Source organism: Podarcis erhardii (genome assembly GCF_964252035.2).
Source record: "Podarcis erhardii genome assembly, chromosome: 8".
Taxonomy (NCBI): domain Eukaryota; kingdom Metazoa; phylum Chordata; class Lepidosauria; order Squamata; family Lacertidae; genus Podarcis; species Podarcis erhardii.
This window is the reverse complement of record NC_138499.1, coordinates 65,795,220-65,815,158: the sequence shown is the minus strand read 5'-3', so window position 1 is coordinate 65,815,158 and position 19,939 is coordinate 65,795,220. Positions and strand designations below refer to the sequence as shown.

Sequence of the window (19,939 nt, the reverse complement as noted above, 5' to 3'; positions counted from 1 at the left end):
CACTCAATGTGACAGAGCATGCACTAGTAATCCTGATATTTCTACAAGGTCTTGCAAGTGAGTATGTCAAGCCTTGTCTTTAACAGCTTGGCAGGAGGGGTGGGGAAGCCATTGGGACATCTTCATCACTTCTGTTCAGTCCTAAACTTCTTGCCTTGCTCCTGTTACTCCTGAGCACTGTTTCTACTGTTGAGACTGTACTGTTACTTGCCTGCATAAAGACCTCTTTTTTACTTACAAGTAAGGGCCTCTGTCTGATTGTGTTGGGCAGAAGTCAGGACATTTTGTATAGTTTATGTGCTACTTACTGTTTTGCATAATTCTGGATTTTGTACTCCTGGGAAGCACCTACCCTGTCGACTCGAAAGCATCCCATCCAGCAACACTTTGGAGCTTCTAAAATGTTAGTAGGTTTTACCCAAGCATGCCTTTTCTATCAAGAGGACTAGGAATGTACTTTTTAAATAATTGAAGTGGGGAGTTTCGGAAGCTGGGCTCCTGTCAAACTGCGGGCATAGGTTTGGCTATGTTAAATGACTTGCACAGGTGCCATTTTAAGCGTGAGCCTAACCCCAAAGCCTCTGAATAAATGAAAAGGACTACTCTTTTCCTCATTAAAATGGCAGGAAGTACCTTGATTTGGCATTGCAGCAACCACTAAAAGTAAAGGTAAAGGGTCCCCTGACCATTAGGTCCAGTCGTGAGCGACTCTGGGGTTGCGGCACTCATCTCGCTTTATTGGCTGAGGGAGCCGGCGTACAGCTTCTGGGTCATGTGGCCAGCATGACTAAGCCGCTTCAGGCGAACCAGAGCAGCGCACGGAAACACCGTTTACCTTCCCGCCGGAGGGGTACCTATTTATCTACTTGCACTTTGATGTGCTTTCGAACTGCTAGGTTGGCAGGAGCAGGGACCGAGCAACGGGAGCTCACCCTGTCGCGGGGATTCGAACTGCCGACCTTCTGATCGGCAAGTCCTAGGCTCTGTGGTTTAACCCACAGCACCACCCGCGTCCCTTGCAGCAACCACTAAAACAGTTCAAACTTGTTTCCTCTCTTCCTTCTTACCCCGACATGCTTACCTGCTCTTCTTTGCAGTTAATTCACTCTCCCTTGCTGTCTTATTTTTAGGAGTGATGTCCCATTTCCTCCTGCCATTTTTATGAAAACAATTCTTCCCTTCTCCTGCAGCAACACCAGCACTCATTTTATTATTATTATTTAAAAAAACCCCACTCCATTTTGTGGAATGCATTTGGAGTCTGAAATGCCAGCAGCACTCTAAAACTAAATGAGCAGATGATATCGCCCAGATAACGATGAGGATGTTGGGCGCTACTATTAGTCACTGCAATTTGCCACAAAAGTGATAACATGCTGGTGCTGCATTATATACGGAGAGCTTCAGCTTTTGCAGGGACTGCCTCCCTCAACAGTCTTTTCCATCTAGGCACTGCTGTGAATATCCTGTGAAAAGTGAAAGTAATGGAGATGGAGAGGGGAAACTAATTCTCTGCTCGCACTTGCTGGTAAGTAGGCAACGGCAAAACAGCAACCACCTTAGGAGCTGCTAGAAATGAACCTGCACTCTGGTACAGGGGCAGCTAACAAGATGCCCCCTATATGTTGTTAAACCACAACTTCAGCCCCAACCAGCATGGCCAAAGGCCAGGGATGGTGGGAATCAACATCTGGATGAGCAACATCTGGAGGGCACCTCATTGGCTACTTGTCTGATCTCTGAGTCTCCCTGTGTGCTCCTCCCAGTAGATTGTCTATACAGCAAGGACCTTTCTGCTGAAATTCAGCTGGTCTGATTATTTGGAGGCCTAGTAAAATTCCTTAAAATGCCATGCTTGTTAGATGGAATACACAGAAGTTATAGGGCAGTGGAAGAGCAGCTAGGCAAGGAAACCAATACAGTGGTACCTCGGGTTACAGACGCTTCGGATTGCAGATGCTTTGGGTTACAGACGCTTTGGGTTACAGACACTTTGGGTTACAAACTCCACTAACCAGGAAGTGGTTGCTCCAGATTAAGAACTTTGCCCCAGGATAAGATGAGAAATCGCATGCCAGCAGTGCAGCAGCAGCAGAAGGCCCCATTAGTGAAAGCACGTCTCAGGTTAAGAACCGTTTCAGGTTAAGAACGGACCTCTGGAACGGATTAAGTTCTTAACCTGAGGTACCACTGTAACGAAGATGACTGTAAATCAAATAGGAATGTTGCTCATCCCAGTCAGGGGCGCCGACTTATAAAAAATATTGGGGGGGGCGGGGGCCCATACCGACTTATAAAAAATATTGGGGGGGGGGCCAAGACCTCCAAACCGCTGCTGCTGGGGGAACGAAAGGGGCGAGCCCCGGGCTGCCCCGACCTTAAGTGAACCTGTGAGGGCCCGCCCTTTGCGGCAGCCGATTGGCTGCCGCAAAGGGCAGTGAATATTAATGAGCTAGGGGGAATCCCCGCTTCTCGCGGGGCTGACGCCAGCCCCACGAGATTGTTGATGGGTCGAGAGCCCGCAACCCCACCCCCTCTCTAGATCGGGAGTGGCTTTGTTTTAACTCATTACTGAATGTATTTTAAAAGGTAACTATCGTCAAACAAGGAAAATAAAAAATACCAACATAATTTTGTGATTTTACAAAGCATAATATAACTAATAATTTTCTTAAATTATTGGGGGGTGGAGCCCCCCCAAACAAATTTTTGAGGGGGCTCGGGCCCCCTCAGGCCCCATGGAGTCGGCGCCTATGATCCCAGTGGACCTCTGGCAGCACCTACCACTGTCATGTGACCATCAGAAGACTGCCCAGAAGGCAGTCAGGCTGAACAGGGTTTCCCACCCCTGGTCTAGCTGTTAGCTCTTCCCACTGCCCACCCCTCTTCCCTCTCCCTCCCTCCATATTGATACATATTGCTGGGCAAGCCTTCCCTCCCTCCCTCTTCACTTTCTCCAGATTTGCAGGTTGGCCCAAAGGAATCTTTGAGTCTTCTTTTTGCTGTTGCATCCAAAAGAAGCCCTGCATGCTGTTTCAAGAGGTAATCAGGCAAGAAACATGATATGCCAGCAAAGTCATTAATCGTTCTATCTCTTTCTCCACTAGAGCCATTTTGATAGCAGCTGGGATGATATTATCTCTTAATCCTGAGCACTCAACTGTTTCAAGAGCTCATAATCAAAAGAGGCATATCCCTCTCCACACATTTAGCATATGCCCCCTGTTCTTTGTATGGGGATGGGATCGTGCCACATGGTAGTTTGGGGCTAATGCTATCATAAAGGTAAAGGTAAAGGGACCCCTGACCATAAGGTTCAGTCGTCGCCGACTCTGGGGTTGCGGTGCTCATCTTGCTTTATTGGCCGAGGGAGCCAGCGTACAGCTTCCAGGTCATGTGGCCAGCATGACTAAGCCGCTTCTGGCGAACCAGAGCAGTGCACGGAAACGCCATTTATCTTCCCGCCAGAGCGGTATCTATTTATCTACTTGCACTTTGACATGCTTTCAAACTGCTAGGTTGGCAGGAGCAGGGACCGAGCAACAGGAGCTCACCCCGTCATGGGGATTCGAACCACCGACCTTCTGATCGGCAAGTCCTAGGCTCTGTGGTTTAACCCACAGCACCAGCCGCGTCCCTTAATGCTATCATAATACTAAAATAAAAATATTCCATGCCCTACCATTAGGCACAGTGAAGTAACTGCCTCAGGTGGCAGAGTGGTGAGGTTTTGGGTAACAGCTCAGTGTGTCCAATGAGCCCTCTAAGCCAGCTGACTGCCTTCAGGAGCGATAGAGGACAACACCAGGAATCAAGTGAGATCTAGCTGTCAGTGTCCACTAGGAATGGGGCTGGGGAAATGTGATTCAGATCCCATTTGAAGGTGAACCTACCTAATTCACATTTCCAAAACAATACACAAACTGAAACACAGCCATCCTTCAAAAGTTGTGCTTCTCCAGAGTGTGTAATGCAGTTGTTCAGCCAACTAGTGTGTACAAAAATGCCTATACTGGGGAAAATATAATAGTGAAAATGACACAAAAATGCATTGTTTTAGAGGAAATTGCTTTGCAAAAATGTGTCTGTTAGGCAGGATTGCGTACAGAAACATGCATATTAAAAGAAATTCACACTTTGGTCCCCTTCCCTTTTTTCCATTTGCAATACGCAAATAATAATGTTGAGCATTTATTTCCATGGATTTTAATGGGAGAGTGTTAAGCACATGCTTAACTCTTCTGTTGAAATTAATGGGAGTTTAAAAGCTATTGAAGTTTATTCTGCAACTCTGTGATTGGTTTGTGTTTCTGGAGTCCTCATACACGAAGTTGCACTTCTGTGTCTCTTTTTTTATAAATACTGTATGGAAGTAAACTTCTCTTGGAATTCAATATCATTGAATGTGTGATTGTACCTTTGAAATGTTGAAAAGTCCTCTAAGAAGTAGCATATAACTTATTTTGCAGCCCTGGAGTTGAAATTTATTAGAGAACATCAGTAACTGACATTCTTGCAAGCAGCGTATTCTTGCAGTAAAACTCTGTCTTCTCGTGTTAATCTTCTTTTGTGACCCACAAAACTCTGTTCTCATGATAGCATACTTACAGCTGAATTCGCACAATATCCATAATTTAAGCCCAATGACAATTTGCTCACCTCCATACAAAATAAGCAATGCTTTTGTAGTGATAATACTTTTTAAAATATGTAGTATAAACACTGACAACTGGAAAACACTGGCCTGTGAACGCTCCAATTGGAGAATAGCCTCTACCAAAGGTGTCATGGACTTTGAAGAAGCAAGAACTCAGGACGAAAGGGAGAAACAAGCTAAGAGGAAGGCATGTTTGGCAAATCCTGACTGTGATCAACTCCCACCTGGAAACCTATGTCCCCACTGTGGAAGGATGCGCGGATCCGGAATTGGTCTCCACAGCCACTTATGGACACACTATTAAGACTGTTCATGACAATCTTCAAATCAAATCAAATCAAATTTATTTACGGCTATTAGCCCATAAAATATGTACAAACATAAAAGCACAGAAGCATAAAAACCAATACATCTAACAACAGAAGGGGAACACCACGATGCAAGGGTGGGTCATTGAGCAGTGACAAGTAACAGCTTGGGGCCCGGAAAGATCCAAGGGACGGTTCACAGAAAAAGGAGAACTGGAGACGAGATCCGTCATGCAGTCTCATCATGACTGTCCGATTAGGTTTTTTGTTGTTGTTGTTGTTGTTTTGTGGTTTTTGTGTGTGAGATAACCGCATTCAGGAATCTCGCCACCTGCAGAGTTACAGAAGGATCTGTATCCTGCAAAAGCAGTGCGGCATGTGACTCAACAGGCCTGCCAACCAAGCGCAGTAAAGCAGGACCCAGGAATTTAGTCCTAGCTATGCTATATAAGGGGCAGTTGAACATTATATGTGGAAGAGATCATGACAATCTTACTCGGCTACATGTAATCACCAAATAAGAAGACACGTACCCCCTCAGCCTCCTTTCCATATTTTTGGGTGATAAGGTGACAAGGGAGCTGCTTAAACAGCAAGAGTCTGAAACAAAACAGCATGTCCATTCCTCAGGTCATTTGTGGAGACAGTCACCATGGGAAAGTACACAACAGAAAAATACTATGACAAATTATTTGTCCGTGATCAACCCCAGCCAGCATGGCCAATGGTAGGAACTGGCATCCAAAGCATCTAGAGGATACTGGGCAGAGGAAGTCTGTTGTAATATATGCAACTTGCTTACCATGTGGAACCTGGAAGATGCTGGGAGAGAGTGCAGAGATTCTCCATGCATTTGGGCTGACGTTTGAGCTACTTGTTTGTGTGACTGCTGACATATAGAGCCTGTCTCATAAAGCTAAACCAAACACTCTGTACCAATATACCTTTTCATCTAGAATCTGGGGGTGGGAAAATATTTCCTGAAACCATTCTGCCCCCACTAACTTTTTTTTAAAAAAAAGACTACTGCCACCACTTACTCAGTTGTACTACTCCCCACTGGAGGGCACCATGTTAGCTACTCCTGAACTATGAGATGGAAGAACCCAATCTATATTGTCTTTGAAAAACAACAAGTGTTTGGCTTCGTATGAGTTAGGCTAGTGTGTGCATGTGTGCTATGTATCTGTATGTAAATGTCAGGGGTGCCAACTTGAATAAAATATTGAGGGGGCCCAACCTAGCCCTGCCCTGCATAATCAATCACATGATGCAGTGCACAGACACCATTTGAATGGCAATGCCCATCAACTTTGAGGAGGCCTGGCTCCCTCAAATATTTTATTGGGGGAGCTGAAGACCCCTCAGCGTTGGGTCCTATGGTAAATATACATTAATTAATAAATAATAATATGGGGCGGGGGAACCCTGGACCCTGTGTGCCAAAGAATCACAGTGTAACGAAGTTCTGAGAGTTATAGGGCATTCTTATTCCCTTTTCCAACACTGCAGTTCCCAGGCAAAGCTTTAAGCCTGTAGCCCAGATAGATCTTTCCATGGCTAGTCAGAAGGATTTCTGTACTCGTTTAGAACTGGGAACATTTCCTGGTGCAAAAAAGGCACTAAAAAGATGTGAGCTCTGCACCAATACATTTTGCAGTTGAATAACACTTCCCTTACACAAGGTTTGTTATTGTGATACAACACCCACCCGCCTCTCCTCCTTCTCACCGCACATCCGGCAAAGCCTTTAATTATTTATTGCACTGCAAGAGGTTTTCAGTGGAAGATACAAGAAAGGCCTTTCCTCTTGTTGTTTTCAGACTAATTCTAGCTCAGTTGCTGATATTTCAATTGGTGATCCAATCTGAGGTGCCCAATCTAAAAGGGAAGCTTTGTCCATCCGTCCCTAGCGCCACTCAGGTATCTCGTTAAAAGGTGGAGAAGGTTGCCAGGGATTATTCAGCAAGAAAGCCTTGTGTCATTAAATATGAGTTCATCCAGATTTCAGAGGGAATGAGACAGCTCCTGGGGACTCTCAGGGGATGCCAGGCTGCAGCATGAATGTTGCTCGCACATTGAACTGAGACCAAAAAAACGACTGCCAAAAAAACTGAGCTGGAAATGGCAAGTTGCCGAGATGTCCAACTACAGCAAAGTTTACGAGGGAATCTTAGCAAAGAAAAGCTTTTCTTGAGGAGCTGGCCTGCTTTTTTATTGTCTGTAGCATCACTTTAGAAAAGGCTTTGGTTTGGGCCTAGGCCTAAGGCACCCTGGTACTTCCTTGCCCTGGGCTTGGGAGTTGGCAAAGTGATCAGGGCCGGCCCAATATATTTTACTACCTGCGACAGGCAGGATGCCTGTTCCCATTCATAGGAGCATTGGAATCTGTCTTACACTGAACCATTGTTGGTCCATCCATCTCAGTATTACTGTCACTGACTGGCAGTGGCCACGGTTTCAAGTTTGGGACACTCCCAGCACATCTGAAGGCAGAGCAGATGCGGTATCACTGAGCTTTGACTCTTCCCCACACAAACAATGAACCGACTTTCCATTGAACCATTCACTGAAGCATCAGGCTAACTTAGGGAGCATAGGGCAGGCTATTTGAATGTGTTTTAACAGATAAACACACACCATTCTTACATATGAGCACATCTCATAAATGATATCCATATTTCTATTCTTGGATCAAGACCTGAATACAAATTATCTCACATGGAGAAACCTTCAGGTGACTATTTATTATAGATACATTACACTGGTTGTTGGGGAAGGAACAGCAATTACTCAGGACTAGCTCACACATGCATGTTCATCACTTGATGAATTCAGCAACAAGTGACGACATGCATGTGTGACTGGCTCATCACAGAAAGAACACACTGCAATGGGACATCCCATTACTTCACAATCAACATTTTTCAGTGATGTCATTTTGCACATTCAGCTGCCATTTATCGAGTTATTAAGTGACGTGCATGCATGTGTGAATAAGGCCTAATTCACACATGCATGCACGTTCCTTAATAACTTGACACTTTATGACTGGCACCTCACAAAAATTCTGATTCTGCAACTGTCAGGATGGTTGTCAGCGGTTCCCGACTGGGTACCCAGGAAAGTATAAAGACAATGAAAAGTTTCTCACCGTCCTTTTTTATTTCAATCTTTACAGAGAGAGGCTATAGAACCCAGCCTCTTGGATAATGCTGTTGCCCCAAGTGAATCTTTCCCCCACCCCAGTCTCTCCCACTTTCACAATTGTCACTTCTATGGGCGCTGCTACATGCCCTCTGTCTTTGAGCTCTTTGCTCTCCTACTTTTAAGGCTCACCGGGTTCTGGGAGATGGAGGGTCTGGAATACTTTCTAATGACAATGTGTTAGCCAGCTGCTGCTCCGGTTCTGCCTCCTCCTCCTCCTCTCCCATTATTTCCCAACTTTCCCCTTCATCTGCCTCTGAGCTGTGACCTCCCGCAAACCACTGTTGTAACTCTATACTGTCTTCCTCTTCCTCCTTCCTGAGAGGGTCAGGATGGAGGGGGCAGTCTCCACCACTCCTACTCCTGTCCCCAGTCCCTGACAGGAACCCACAAATGCTGTGGGGCTAATCAGAACAAACGGGAGAGCTGTGGCATGTAAAAAGAATAAGTCCTTGACAACATTTTGTGTTGTTACATGAGATTTCACCAAGCACAGAACGTTCTGAGAACCATTTAAATGATCACTCATGGACTAATAGGTTATTTAGAGCTGAATCAACAGCCAAATGCCATTTTAAGTTTATATCCTGAGGTAATGACTACATCCCTACCCAAACATAACACTTCAAGGAGTGAATATCTTCCTTCGCACATGCATCTCTCGTTATCTGATGACTGCAACATCAGATGACAAATTGGATGCGCCACAGCAGCTAGAGTTTTAAATATCACATTCTGAGGGCCCCCCCCCCCAGTCAAGTCACTTCACCTACTGTCAATCATCAAATATACAGGGAAGGAGTATACAGATATCATGTGGTCTAAGTGCATATGTGAACCTGTGAGCTGCATTCCCTCAGATCATATTGACCAGGAATGGGAAACATGTGGCCCTGCAGATGTTGTTGGAGTCCAGCTCCCACTATCCCCAATCAATGAAGCTCTGCAGCTGGGGCTGATGGGTGATGGAGTCCAACAACATCTGGAGAGCCCAACGTTTCCCAGCCCTGATTTTGACTATCTTAGATAATTCACAGACCACTGTATTTCACTATGGAACTGCACCAGAGAGATCAATTCTGCTGTTCTTTATAGAATCACTCATCCTGGGATTAAAGAGAAGTAAGGTGAGTTCCTTATCTTGCCTGGGAATGTTCATACTCTTTCAGTCTACTTTTCATGTGCATCATGTCTTCATACCACGAACATTTCTGAAATATACTCAGAGTCAAGTGTGGATTTCATGCTCTTTATTCAGCTCAGAGTAGTGAGGAATGGAAGTTTCCCCAAAATGTCTGCTTTATATACATTATTTACACAATGGGCCCCACGTGATTGGCTAATTCTGGGATTCTCCTGTAGGCCAATCAGGTTGCAGATTCACTTCCACCTGGAGTTGGATTGGTGGCTCCTGTGGACCAATCTGACTGCTGCATTCTGGATCCTATTGTTCTAGGGGCAATCAGACTGCTGCATTCCGAATCCTATTGTTCTAGGACCAATCAGACTGCTGCATTTTGGATCCTATTCAACTCAGTACATAAAAATTTCTCTGATGAAAATAGGGACATCCTATTCCATTATTATTAGTATTATTAGTGTTATTAGTATTACCCTGCCCATCTGACTGGGTTGCCCCAGGCACTCTGGGCAGCTTCCAACATATATAAAAACATAATAAAACATTAAACATTAAAAACCTCCCTGTGTAGACTGCCTTCAAATGTCTTCTAAAGGTTGTACTGATCTCCTTGGCTTGGGAGTTGCATAACTCCATACCCTCCAGCATTTCTCCAATGAAAATAGTGACATCCTAAAAAAAAAAAAGTGGGACATTCCAGGATCAACTCAGAAACTGGGATTGCTTCTGTAAATCTTGAACTGTCCCTAGAAAATAGGGACACTTGGAGGGTCTGCATCTGATGTTATGGACCCCATAGGAGCCAACTCCTAGAGGCTGTAGATAAAATATAAAAAAAATATGAGGAGGCCTGGCCCCCACAAAGTTGATAGACATTCCCATTCAAATAGTGTGTGTGCACTGCGTCATGTGATCAATTACAGGGGGGTATTACCTGGGCCTCCACAATATTTTATTCAAGTTGGTACCCCTGATGGACCCCCTTTCTTTAAAACAATAATTAACAGTCATCTGTCAAATTTAAAAATGCCTCATATTTGTCTTCACAAGAGACAACATGTTCCTATGCGGAACTGAGGCTGAGGCTGAGGCCCAGTGAGTTGGCCAGTCTCCTCAGTAAGACTTAGGTGGGATTTGAATCCAGGCCTTGCTGCTTCAAGCCAGTCCAACATGTTTTCCACTGAGCCATAGAAACTTGTTGTCAGAGATGTACTCTTCAGCAGGCTAGCCATGCGAGTAGCATATTCTTGTTGTCAGCAAATAATGCATTTGTCCTGCATTATAAGCAGCTCACTCTCAGGAATGCAAAACTGCTTCTCCGCCTCATCTCACCTAGTGTGTTCCATCCTGCTCGAATTTTGCTCCCTTCCATTCTGTCCAGGGAATGAAACCAACCCTGAGCCCAAATGCCGATTCAGAGAGGCTGTTTGTTACCCCAAATCAAACCAAAACCTTAAAAAACCGATAATCTCAGTGGTGGCTTCAGCCAGAAACAACACCCTGAAGTAAACTCTGGTGACCAGTTCAAGGAAAACACTGAGAAACTCAGCAAGATTCTGATTAGAGAGGCAGCCAAATGAAATGTTTTCAAGGAAGAGTTGGGGCGGGGGAGAATGATACAAGCAGCAACATTCACATGATTCCTTGCTGTGCAGTGACTTCACTGCATAGCAGAGAGTAAAGTGTGTTGCCTGGCACTCCCAATTCAGCAATTTAATACTAACCTGAAATCGGTTTTCCCCGTCATTAGAACTTATTTTAAAAATAAAACCCAAGATACACAGAGCTAAGTGGATGCAGATAACCATAACTGAAATCTAACTGAACGCTGAATACAAACAGAATTGCATTGTAAGGTACCTAGCTAGTTAAAAGAGGTAGCGTATCATGGCGGATGCCATGTCCCCTATAAAGGCCTTCTAAATAGCTGTATGTAGATCACGGGATGCCTTGCACTGCAAAGTGTGGTTGGCCCTCCTCCCTCACTGCTTTGCCCCTGGTTTTGGTGCAGGTCAACTAAATGTTCCTCCACCTCCCTTGTTCTCTTAGATTCTGGCGGATAGCTAGGGCAGCTTGGAAAAGCCCTCATGCCAACGTGTGAGCATACAACAGTAGAGGCAGGGCTGGAAAGCTTGAAGCCTGCTGCTGCAACACACGAGATGGGTTGAAGAAAAGGAAATACACATTGGCCCTGCCCCGTAGCTTGACCAATCACAGCTAGGAGCGGCTAGGAGCTAGATGGAGTCATAGATCTCAAAAAAAGGTGTAGACACTGGCCAGCTTCCATTTTTAATAATAATAATAATAATAATAATAATAATAATAATAATAATAATTTATTTATTTATACCCCGCTCATCTGGCTGGGTTTCCCCAGCCACTCTGGGCAGCTTCCAACAAAACACTAAAATACAATAACCTATTAAACATTAAAAGCTTCCCTAAACAGGGCTGCCTTTAGATGTCTTCTAAAAGTTTGGTAGTTATTTTTCTCTTTGACATCTGGTGGGGGGGGCGTTCCACAGGGCGGGTGCCACCACCGAGAAGACCCTCTGCCTGGTTCCCTGTAACTTGGCTTCTCGCAGTGAGGGAACCGCCAGAAGGCCCTCGGCGCTGGACCTCAGTGTCTGGGCAGAACGATGTAGGTGGAGACACTCCTTCAGGTATACTGGACTGAGGCCATTTAGGGCTTTAAAGGTCAGCACCAACACTTTGAATTGTGCTCGGAAACGTACTGGGAGCCAGTGTAGGTCTTTCAATACTGGTGTTATATGGTCTCGGCGGCCGCTCCCAGTCACCAGTCTAGCTGCCGCGTTCTGGATTAGTTGTAGTTTCCGGGTCACCTTCAAAGGTAGCCCCACGTAGAGCGCATTGCAGTAGTCCAAGCGAGTGATAACCAGAGCATGCACCACTCTGGTGAGACAGTCCACAGGCAGGTAGGGTCTCAGCCTGTGTACCAGATGGAGCTGATAAACAGCTGCCCTGGACAGCTGTGAGTCCAGAATGACTCCCCTACTGCGCAGCTGGTCCTTCAGGGGCACAGTTACCCCATTCAGGACCAGGGAGTCCTCCACAGCTGCCCGCCTCCTGTCCCAATGTTTGTTTTGGGCTGCTCAGAAGTACATAAAGGCAAGAAGCGGGCAGGGGGAGTACTGGCTGCAATGAAGCCCACCTGAGAGGTGCCAGAACTAGGCTCCAGTGCACTCCTGATGAAAAAAATGCACTGGGTATAAATGCCCCAATAAACAAGCAAACGTTTGTCGTGAACTCAGTAGGTAGTCCTGCCAGAAATCTATGTACTTTCCCCCTTGAAGCAAAGGTGGCACTGCGCAGCCAATTCGTCTCTCTAAGGGCCCATCCACAGTTTCGTTCTTCTGTGAGTTCAAGTAATTTCAAGTCCCAGGTCCAAGAGAGTTTTGGTTTGGTCCTGCTGAATTGGAACAAATATCAATCGGGTTTTCAGCCTCACACAGGAATAATGAATGTCTTTGTAGCAGAATTACAGAGATAATACATAAAGTGCTCTGAGGACCCACAAAGAAGCTGGGCGGAAACTGTGGCCCTCCAAACATTTGGTGTACTGCAACTCCCATAATCACTGGCCCTGTGAATTAGGGAAGATGAGAGTGGAAGTCCTATAGGCAGAGCTGGAGGCACATCCATTCCCTAAATCACTAGCAACATTCTGTATCGTTACTCAGAGACAGTACCAGACACATCAAACGCTTAAAGAAAGCAAGTCAATATGTTTCACTGGTGCCTTCTTAACATTGTTCCAATCATCCCTTCGCTCTTCTGGTTTCCCACCTGCTGTGGGGAACAACTAGTGTGTCCTGCTTGCTTTCGAAAGCAGGAGGGAAGGGCCTCCATCCCTCCTGGGCTAACAATGTAATACCCACCTGTGTCTTTGGTGGGCAGAGGGCTTGGGTGCTGGCTGTTCTGCACACTTCAGTGTAGGAATTGATATGCAACCTGTATGTGGCTCGCCATAGGTGTTGATGGCAGCACACTTTTTATATGCATCCTTCAGCCCTTCCTCACCCCATCCCAAATGGTAGGAATAGATGGTGTGATCATTCTCACACAGTCTGCATTTCTGTGAAGGGGTTTTGTAATGGGTGACGATGTCTTGGGTCTGCACCACACAGTGGAATAGCTGTAAAAGGTCTGTTCACATTGGTGAAAATCCCAGGGATGTCAGCAGTGTCCATTCCCCCAAATTTGCCTATAAATATAACAACAGACTGGTTAGCTCAGTTGGCTATGTGGGAATATTGAGGAAGGTAGGAGAGGATATATTGATTAAGTATTATCCCTCCTCACTTATGCAAGTGAGCAAGCAGCAGAGCACATTCCATTGCAGGTTGCTGGAAGCAAGTTGATGGATCTGTTAGAATAATTTGAGTTAAGCAATCCAGTCTGGCTTGTCCAGTCTGGATTGTTCCTGGCAAATTTCCCCTTTTATTTCCCTCCTAAAATAATAAAAACACAACAGTCTTCTTTAAATGTAAGAGTAAAGTTTTACTTACATTTAGTTCACAGCAGTAATCTGAAGGCAGGTTTTATCTTGTGGTCACAGTTACATTTGTAGAGAAGAGAAGTCTGAGCTAGGCCTCAGACTTTCCACCTTGTGGCTTCCATCCTCTGTAAGGATGAGCCATGTGCTGGCTAAGAGCAAGAAGAGGAGGTCCAAGAGAGAAGTCCGAAAAGAGAAAATGGAAAAAAGGGAAGATGGCTGCATGGCTAGCCCTTTTACATGGTCAACTAGGGTCACACCCATCTACCTGGTCACACACAAGGGGAAGAGGCTCCAGAGCAGGTATGAAAGGAAGTCCTCCCTGTCTGGAGCCACATTCCCTTGTGTGTCCACTCTAGGCAACAGGAAATGTTGTAGTTGACTGCTTCAGCGATGATACATCTCACAGTTTAGAGCGTGGTCCTGATAACACCATGGTTGCGGTTTCAATCCCTCCATTTTCCTGCATTGTAGGGGGCTGGACTAGATGGTCCTTAGGGTCCCATCCAACTCTACAATTCAGTTCTATTCTAAACTTCTGATTTATGATGTTAACATTGTATGTGTTGGGGCTTTATTTGGATTTCGAAAGGTTTTGTTGTGATTTGCTATTACTCACGCCGAATATTATAATTTACTTAGCACATAAATTGCAGCTAGCTTGCTTAATTGCTGAATGAATGAATATGAAGAAATGAATGGATGAATACTGGGACTCCTCCAGTGGAAGAAGACCACGTAATCTGCTCGTAAAACATCTGGTGGAAGGGTTGTCAAATTTTTAACTGGCCTTCCTCCTCTGCTTTTAACAGAAACACTTGACATGAATAAATTAAAAAATTCCTTCTCCCTCCATGGATGAGTCCAGTGATGTGTCTTGGGGGGGGGGGGATGATTTTCAGCTGTTTAGCCTGCAATCCTAAAACCCCCTGAGACTTACTTCCAAGTAAACATGCATGGGGCTACACTGTTAATTTCTGCCTATCCTTCTGCTGTTGAAGGCTCAGGAGCACTGTCAATTAAAAAGTTGACACCCAAGCTGTTAGTTTGTAGCCACACTCTAAATCTTCATGTATTCTGCCCCTTCTTGACAATTTAAATATAATTGTTTGAAACAAATGTGATAGGATAGGTAGGTGATAGAGATGCCTAAAATAAATACACTGAGTAAGCTGCCAGATCTCAGTTGAAACAGATTATAGCCTTGTATTTATTCTTAAGCGAGAACCATTCTTTTATAGGTGGTGATTCTGAGGGGGGATCGTGATCCGATCCTGAAAGGCTTCGTTTCTATTAAATCCACCCGCTACACGTGTTTATAGCTGTTTCGGTGGTTGCTAATAGGAACGGTTTGCTCTCTGAAGGAGAAAAATAGTACTTTTATTTTTATTTTTTTACAGAAAAAGAATTTGGGGTGGGGGGGGCGGGAGCGTGAAAGAACTACAGGATCCTATTTAAATTTCCCTGCTAGTAGATCGTGCCTGCGGTGGTTCCTTCCTGGCTCGGTTCCAGCTTTGATCTCCTAATTTGGACGTTTCGTCTTCCCGCCCCCTCTCATCAGAGGCTGGCGTGGGCGTCGTCCTCGCTATTTATGGAAAGGCAACAAGCAGGCAACGTAGGAATGCCTTATTTATAACCTGCCTGCCTGTTTTTCTGCTCTCTCTTTGCACCACCCTGTCCCTTTCCCTCTTCCTCTTCCTCCCCCCCCCCCCAAAAAAAAACATAGGACATAAATATAAGCTCAGGATCCAGACCCATGCAGATACCTTCTCCGCTATTCCTTGATCCTTTTTTTAAAAAAAATGGCTTTGTGTGCTTCTCTCTCTCTCTCTCTCTCTCTCTCTCTCTCATAATAAATAAATAAAATAAGCGCAAGGATTTGGGGCAGGCAAGCAAGAGCTTGTCGTCCTTTGCACAAGCCGTATTTGCGTGCTGGTGGTGCAGATGGAAACGGCAGAGAAATGGGGTCGGGGGAGATTTCCCCGGGGGAGCGCCGCTACCCCCCACCCCCTTGTATTGAACAAACCCTTGTTTGCCTTCCCCACCCCACTTCCCTTTGAAAAACACCTTCCAGGAAGACTGTTACGAAAACCGGAGCAATTTACAATCTCCTGGTAATTTTTTTTTTTAAAAAATGCATAATAACGATTACACGTTCGGAATCCAGACATTCCGCCCACCACCAGACGTCTCCTGCAATGTTCTCTCTCTCACACACACATATATCCAACGCGAGACACTGTACTGTACACATGAGAAATCGGCTAGTAAAAAATAAAACAGAATTCCTGCACCAAGTTTCCTCCAAAATTACATGGGAAATTATTGGTTTGGCCAGCTGCTTTGTCAAATCACACACACACACACACACACACACACACACATTTATATATAACAAATATTATATATATATTCTTGACACACACGCACATACATATATCTGTATATCTATATCTCTATATATATCGCACATCCGTAGACACGAATCTTCGCTGGCAATCGGGTGGTTTCTAATTATAGAGAAAGAGAAGGTGGGTTATTCATAATTCATGCGCGCTCGGAAATACACCGAGGAGATGCAGATCGACCCTTTATTGAAGGCCTTCCCTACTGCTGATTCTTTGTATTTCTATGGCAGGAAAGATCCCGGGGGGGAGAGACAGTGAGAGTCTGGAAGAGCTTGCGCCTATTTCCTTTTTCTTCCTGAAAATGAAATCTCCACCCGGTCTCCAAACGGGGAGGTTTCCTCCCCCCCCCCCCCATTTAAGGCAAATGTGGTTGCAGTCCTTTGAACAACAAATATGAGGGTTAGTCCCCTTGACCTGAGCGGGACTTACTTCTGAGTAGACATGAGCAGGGTCACGTTGAAATGTACCTCCGCTCTGAAGAGGCGCCTATCTGTTTCTTCCATCAGTCTGATCTAATTCTGTCCCTCTTTTCTCGTTCTACACTCCATCATCAAGTTCTGCCCATCCATCATTATTCCCACAGCATCTTTTAATCCATCTATCTCTCTCTACCCATCCAAATTAACCCTAACCCACCCCGCATTCCTTTTTCTGCTGAGAGGCTGGCTGGGGACTAAGGAGGAAACTCTGCCTGGTCCCAACCCTGTTGAATCTTGAGAAATTATTGTTATTGTTATTATTATTATTAGGCACAAGTCTAGTTTGATGATGATGATATTATTATTATTATTATTATTATTAATAATAATAATAATAGTACTCAGCTTCCAACACATCTAAAAGCATCATAAAGCCCCCCCCCAAGTGTCCCTTTACTTTCACCAGCGAAGGTTATTTTTACAAAGAGAAATTGCTTGGAGATTGGGAAGATCAGTTCCCCCTGTGCCCTCTCCCTCTGTGTGTGTTTTACCAGCTAGAGTTAAAATTAAAATCTTAACAGCAACAGTTATTGTCATTATTAAAGAATAACTGCACCCATATGAAAACGACAACGAGTCTCGTGGCCTCTGAAAGACGAACCAATTTATTATGGCATCAGCTTTGGTAGAGTCGCGTCTACTGACTTGCGCTCCCCATCCAGCCATTCTCGGCATCATTATTACTAAGATACAATTATTGTGCATAGAAAGGTGCTACGGTCACGTTACAGCAGTTTCCCGTCCTCTTTGGCACGTTTAACAACGCATCTTGGTTTTGCAAAACCTTCGTAGTGCCGCCCCGACTCTAAGGAATCCATTCATAGGATGGGATCGCCAACAGTTGCAAAGGCGAAATCTGGTTGTTAGCAACCAACCAACGAACCAACCAATCCCACCACGGCGGGCATGCTTAGGATTGCGCTGTGCGTCGTAGGATCTCAAGCAACATCTAGTGGGGGGAAAAAGACAAGGCCACGTTGCACCCCCAAGGTGGGCGGGCCGTGGGTGCAGGAAGAAAAGAAGAAGAAATTCTGGAGAGCCCAGACGCTTGTTCTTGGCTGCGAAGCTGGGCCAGACGGTCTGTTATTTGATCATTACCAAAAAGGAGAAGGCGGTGAAGAAGAATGCGCAACGTTTGCAAGTCTGGCGCTGCCTGCAACCTGGCTCCATTTCCCGGGCACATTTGTTGCTGGGATTCAACCCATCGGGGAAATGCAGATTGACTCTCCCTCCCCCCCCCCCCGTGCTTGATTTATGGGCTGTTACGCTTAGCCGTTGCTTACACTTCGCGCCGCGGCGCTTGCAATGCGCCACGTTCAGCATGGAAAGGGCTCGTTGCGCCAAGACGACCTTCCTTGCTTTTATGGCGCGCGCGTGCGTGCGCGTGCCTCTCTAATCCCCTCCACCGCGAGACCTCGTCGCGCACAGCAGATTAAAAGCAGGCGAGGGAAAGAGCAGGGATCTTTACAAACACAACACGCGTAATAAGCACGCCTCCTTTCCGTGCCCAGACATTCGCCTCTCTCCAAAATAACGAACGAAACCACCATATTTACGTTTGATTCTGCATAGAATCTCCGGGATGCAATAAATAGGCGAGGCTTTTTCCTTTTTGCTACCGGATCAATAAGGCCTTCCCGATCCCCAATTGCAGCTGGAGCTTAATTAATTCCGGAAGAATTCTCAACATCAGCTTCCCAGCTCCAGGGTTTTCGTTTTATAAAAATGGGCCCGCTGCCCTCCACCACAAAGCAGATAATAAATGGAGGGAGGGGTTGGATCAAAACGACAGGAGGGTTGTTGGGCAAAGGGGAAGCAGCTAAACCGAGGCAGGTCATTGGTCCACACCCACGTTAGTTTTGTCGGTTCTGACTGGCTGCGGCTTTCCAGGGTTCCCACCTGAAGATCTGGGGATTAAACCGCTGAGCCACATTCCTTCACCAAAAGATTCGAACTCAGGACACCGGCGGGGCTAAATGAAACAACGAAATGCGCGCGGGCATCCCCTTAATCTCTGAATTTAAGTCTCCCGTTTTAAGCGGATTGTGTTACTATGTATCCTAAATATGGATATTTATGTATAAAGTTTGAGTTCAGTTTGTTTTTTATATTTTGTAAACCGCTTAGCAGCCTATTTTTTTTGGGGGGGGGTGTTATTGGTTTTGTTTTGTTCTTATTTTTTGTTTTGTATGTTGGATTTGTAATATTGTAACGTTATGTTGTGAACCGCCCTGAGATCTACGCGTGAAGGGCGGTATACAAATTTCACAATAAAAAAATAAAAGTGCAATCCTATACCCACTTAACTGTCTGGGATCAAGTCCCATGGAAATTAATGGGACTCACTTCTGAGTAGACATGCGCAGGAGTCCGCCATTAGACACTCGCGTGCTCTTTGAGCCTTTGTGGGGAAAAGACGCCCTTACTTTCCCCTTACAATGTAAGTAGAAGGTATTGAGGAGAGCTTATTGCAAACCTCAAACAGATAGATAGACATATGCTAACTGAAACTGGATTGTCCATCCACCCGGAGCGCCACTTAACAGTCTTCAATAGCACTTAACATCTCTAGTATAATAGTATAACAGTATAATAAAGATACATTATATTATATTATATTATATTATATTATATTATATTATATTATATTATATTATATTATATTATATTATATTATATTATATTATATTATATTATATTATATTATATTATATTATATTAAAAACATAATTATACAATAATACATTTTCCATTTTATGGCCTTTAAAAGGGGACCACAATAAATCAATATATATATATGCACCCCACCCCCATTTGTTAGTCTTGTCGACAGATCCAGGGGCATCGTTTCCAGGATTAGGAGAAGCAAAACTGACCACAGTGAGTTCTGCTCGTGGGTATATTAAGCGCACACATCCACGCAGCCTTGTATTTTGAAAAGGTTTGTTGTGGTCCCCTTTTTAAGGCCATAAAATGGAAAAATATACTATTGTATATTATGTTTTTCTTATATATTATAATTATATACTATATTACATTGTAACACACACACAGTATATAAAATAACAGCTCGAGTTATTGTGTATAATAAAGATGATAAGTGCTGTTGAAGACTGTTAAGTCGCACCCCGGGTGGGTAGACAATATAGTTATTAATTTCAATATATCTATGGATATATACGCTCTACCCCCCCCAAAAAAAAACCTCGCAAGGGCAGTGCAA

At 44.7% G+C, this 19,939-nt stretch overlaps 1 long non-coding RNA gene across 1 annotated transcript in view; it reads left to right on the top strand.

Moving 5' to 3' along the window:
* The first annotated feature begins 2,169 nt into the window (after positions 1-2,169).
* Positions 2,170-19,939, top strand: part of LOC309348104 — a 436,068-nt gene continuing 418,298 nt past the window's right edge. Inside the window, exon 1 of the long non-coding RNA XR_014159148.1 lies at positions 2,170-2,184. This is a non-coding gene — a long non-coding RNA (uncharacterized lncRNA). The remainder of the gene's footprint in view (positions 2,185-19,939) is intronic.